Here is a 4,965-nt window from a genome sequence, read left to right as displayed (position 1 = left end):
GTGGAACTCGTCGAGTTAGGAAAATACTCGACGTGTCGAGAGAGGATCCCAGGGAATCAGTGGATGCGTATAGACTCGCCGAGTCGCTATAGTACACTCGCCGAGTCCGGTCAAAGTTGACCGTTGACCATTGACCAGTGTTGACTTGATAGGGGTAGTCAACCTTAGTTGTGAAAATGTTAATTAGAGATGTATTGTGTTATAGGAGGATTATAGCTCGGGGGATCGAGCGCGAGTGATTTCCGGGATTTGCGAGTTATCGAGATATGCGAGGTGAGTCTTCTCACTATACTTTACCTTGAGTAGGTAATCGGAGTTATGTGACAGAGTATTTGTATGCTATATGTATGTTATGTGTTGTACTGCATTATTTCTATGTGATTTATGCTGTGCATGTTTATAGAGTTGGAACCGGAAGGTTCACAGAGATTAGAACCAGAGGGTTCACAGAGTAGGGTCTACGGACCCACAGAGTTTTAGCCTCGAGTGGCTAATATGTGTTATGTGTGGTATTTTGAGGAACTCACTAAGCTTTGTGCTCACAGTGTTGGTGTTATTTGTTTCAGGTACTAGTGATGACCGTGGGAAGGCGCCGGCTTGATCAGTACACACACACTGGATTTTCATATTATCAGATCTTGGGATTTTTATATAGCATGGATTGAGTTTCAAACATTAATGTTTTTATGAATGTTAAATGATTTGTGTTTTTATAAAATGCAAAAAATTGTTTTGAAATTTACGGTGTTACAAGTTGGTATCAGAGCCTTGGTTTGAGGGATTCGAGTACACCTTCGGGCGTATTTGAACTCAAACTGAGGATTTGAGAAGTATTTACAAAAAGAGCACAAGATTTTTGGAAAAACGCAGAGCAGAGTTGTGTGTACGATCAGTCCTCGCTCGAACGGTGATTTCCCAAAATATCCTCATGTTATGTGATATTGATATTGATATGATGTATTCTCATGCTAAGTAGGCTAGGTACTCTTATTAGGACTAGAGTGGCCTGATTTGTGATGCCTTAGCCTAGGGAGAGGTGAGCTGCTATGAGATGCTTGAGAGTGAGTAGGTAGCAACGAGGGGCTTATGATAGATCTGTTAGAGAGTGGATTATGCATGATAGAGTACTTGGAATTTGGGATCCGAAGAGGAGGACTTGGGGTGTATTCTGATACGGTGCAGACAGTAGTATTGGGTCCGTACTACTGGATGCACCGGGGCGGTGTACATCCCAAGTAAGAATCTTTGGAATGCCAAGGATCAAGGAGGAATGAGTTGTCGAGTGTGAGTATGCTCGAATGGATTCTAATTTATCGTATGTTGTATTTCAGAGGTAGATCATGGTGAGGACACGTCTTATGCCTGAGAGCTGTGGGGCCAGTGATGAGGAGATCCGCCAGATCATCCATGAGGAGGTGGCTGCGGCCATCAGGGCAGAGATACCAGAGATGTTCGGGTCTATTAAGACCACGTTGATTGAGACTTTCGACGAGCTTTATGCTGCTCTTTCTGAGGCTGCTATTGCAACGGCCACCGCAGCTATTACTGCCGCGAGGCCGCAGGGTGGTGATGCGTTGCTGTTCCGAGAGTTCAGCAACACAAAACCGCCGGAGTTTGATGGGACCCAGGACCCGGTGGCGGCTATGAGATGGATTTCTGACATAGAGGGGTGTTTCTTCACTTGCTCATCTCCTGAGCATTTGAGAGTACGGTTCACGCTGAACCAGCTTCGCTTAGGAGCGAAGAACTGGTGGAAGTTTGTGACAGCGCACTTTATGCCTGCTGAGCTTGCGGCAGTGACTTGGGAGGGGTTCACTTCCATGTTCCGAGATGAGTACGTTCCCCAGGTGGAGAGGGAGCGTTTGGCCCAGGAGTTTCTGACCCTCAAGCAGGGTACTGAGTCTGTTATGGTGATTACCAGGATGTTCCACGAGAGGGCGATGTTCTGCCCTGAGCACGTGTCCACTGAGCAGGCACGTATGAGCCGATATTTGAGTATCTTGAGGCGAGACATTCGGGAGTTCGTGGCGAACTCCTCGTACCGGACATTTGCCGAGCTTCAGGAAAATGCCCGGAAGAGGGAGATTGAGCTAGAGACTCAGGCCAGGGAGGAGGCGGAGTCTCAAGGGAGGGATCGGCGACCGGCGCAGTCTCAGCCGGCAGCCAAGCGGGCCAAGCCCGCTAATCCCAAATCAGGGAGCCAGAAGGGCCACACTTGTGGAAAGTGCGGCAAGGGTCATGATGGAGTCTGTAGAGCGGGATCTTGCTACAAATGTGGCAAGGAGGGGCATATGGCCAAGGACTGCCCCAAGGGGTTTGCAGTGTGTTTCCACTGCAACCGGACCGGACACCGGAAGGCGGAGTGTCCGCAGTTGCGGGGATCAGCTCAGGGATCTGCCCCTGCCGCCATCAGAACTACCGATAGTCGGCCAATGAAGGCCGAGGCGCCGAGGGCACGAGGGAGAGCCTTTCAGTTGACAACGGAGGAGGTCCGCGCAGCGCCCGATGTCGTGGCTGGTATGTATTCTTTCGTGTATTTATTTTGATGTTGAGATATTATGCTTATATTATGTTGTGCGTAGGTACTTTCCTTGTGAATTCTATACCTGCCTTGGTGTTATTTGACTCGGGTGCGAGTCGGTCTTTTGTATCTTTGGCTTTTAGTCAGCATATCAGTGTTAGTCGTGAGACATTGAGTCGGCCTCTGAGAGTTTCCATAGCTGACGAGAGGGTGATATATGCCACGGAGGTTCTCCGGGGGTGCGTGTTCGAGATTTTCGGTGTTGAGTTCCCGATTGATTTGGTTCCTATTGCGATGGGTGATGTTTGTGTCATTGTGGGCATGGACTGGTTGAGCAGATTCGGTGTGGTTATCGACTGCGAGCGACATCTGGTGACCATACGAGACCCTAGTGAGGGAGTTCTTATGGTGTACGGTGAGGGTACACGTTCTGGATCAGCGTTTTGTTCGGCCGCTAGGGTGAGGCAGTGTCTACAGCAGGGCTGTAAGGTTTTTGTGGCGTATGTGATGGATACGCGGGTGGATTCTGAGAGATTGAGGTCAGTTGAGGAGGTTCCAATAGTGCGTGAGTTCCCGGATGTATTTCCAGAGGAGTTGCCGGGTGTCCCTCCTGTGAGGCAAGTGGAGTTCAATATCGATTTGGTTCCAGGGGCCGCGCGTATCGCTAAGGTTCCTTATCGCCTTGCACCTCCAGAGATGCAAGAGTTATCCTCGCAGCTTCAGGAGCTGCTGGGGAAGGGGTTTATTCGGCCAAGTAGCTCGCCGTGGGGAGCGCCTATCCTATTTGTCAAGAAGAAGGATGGTTCACACCGGATGTGCATTGATTACCGGGAGTTGAACAAGCTGACGGTCAAGAACCGTTACCCGTTGCCGAGGATCGACGATTTGTTTGATCAGTTACAGGGAGCATCTTGGTTCTCCAAGATCGATTTGAGGTCTGGATATTATCAGGTGAGGGTGCGAGATGAGGACGTCCAGAAGACAGTGTTCAGGACGCGTTATGGGCATTACGAGTTTGTGGTGATGCCTTTCGGGCTCACCAATGCCCCGACAGTGTTCATGGATCTCATGAACCGAGTGTGCAGGCCGATGCTGGATCGGTTGGTGATTGTATTTATCAACGACATTTTGGTATATTCGAGATCTAGAGAGCAGCATGAGGAGCATTTGAGGGAGATCCTCAGAGTTCTGAGATCGGAGAGGCTTTATGCCAAATTCTCCAAGTGTGATTTCTGGTTGCGAGAGGTCCAGTTCCTGGGTCATCTCGTTAACCAGAAAGGGTTATTGGTCGACCCGGCCAAAGTTGAGGCGGTGATGAGTTGGGAGGTGTCGAGGTCGCCTTCCGAGATCAGGAGTTTCTTAGGGTTGGCGGGTTATTATTGGAGATTTATCAGGGACTTCTCCAAGATCGCGGTGCCACTCACCAGGTTGACCCGGAAGGGTGTCGCTTTTTCATGGGGCCCCGAGCAGCAGGCCTCCTTTGAGACGCTTCGCCAAAGGTTATGCGAAGCCCCGGTGTTAGCCCTCCCGAAAGGGATGGAGGACTTTGTGGTATACTGTGATGCATCGATTTTGGGGTTGGGGGCGGTGCTGATGCAGAGAGGGCATGTGATAGCATATGCATCGAGGCAGCTGAAGCCTCATGAGACGAGATATCCCACCCATGATCTAGAGTTGGGGGAAGTGGTGTTCTCCCTCAAGATTTGGCGTCACTACCTATATGGGGTTCGGTGTACGATATACACAGACCATAAGAGTTTGAAATATTTGATGGATCAACCCAAACTAAATATGCGACATAGAAGGTGGTTGGATGTGGTTAAGGATTATGATTGTGAGATCCTGTACCACCCAGGCAAGGCTAATGTTGTAGCCGATGCACTGAGCCGCAGGGCGGAGAGCACCCCACTGCGGGATGTATGTTTGAGATTGACCGTGATAGCTCCAGTGTTGGACGCCATTCGTGGGCACAGGCCGAGGCTGTGCAACCTGAGATGCAGAAGAAAGAGCGAGTTGTTAGATTGATTTCAGAGTTCGTTACCGATGGTCGGGGGCTTATGACATTCCAGGGGCATATCTGGGTGCCGTTTGTGGGAGGAACGCGTACCATTTTGATGGAAGAGGCTCATCGGTCGAAATTTTCGATCCATCCTGGGGCCACTAAGTTGTATTTGGACATGAGGAAAGAGTATTGGTGGACCTGTATGAAGAGGGATGTTGCGTGGTTTGTTGAGAGGTGCTTGACCTGCCGTAGGGTTAAGGCCGAGCACCAGAGACCGCATGGTAAGTTGCAGCCGTTGGAGGTTCCCGAATGGAAGTGGGAACAAATCACCATGGATTTTATCACCAAATTGCCAAGGACTGCCAGGGGAGTTGATGCAATTTGGGTGATTGTGGACAGGTTGACGAAGAGCGCTCACTTCCTTGTTATCAGCGAGAGTTCT

This window comes from Lactuca serriola, chromosome 8, assembly GCF_051521515.1.
Source record: "Lactuca serriola cultivar US96UC23 chromosome 8, Lser_US96UC23_V15, whole genome shotgun sequence".
NCBI classification, from domain to species: Eukaryota; Viridiplantae; Streptophyta; class Magnoliopsida; order Asterales; family Asteraceae; genus Lactuca; species Lactuca serriola.
This window is presented reverse-complemented; position numbering follows the sequence as displayed.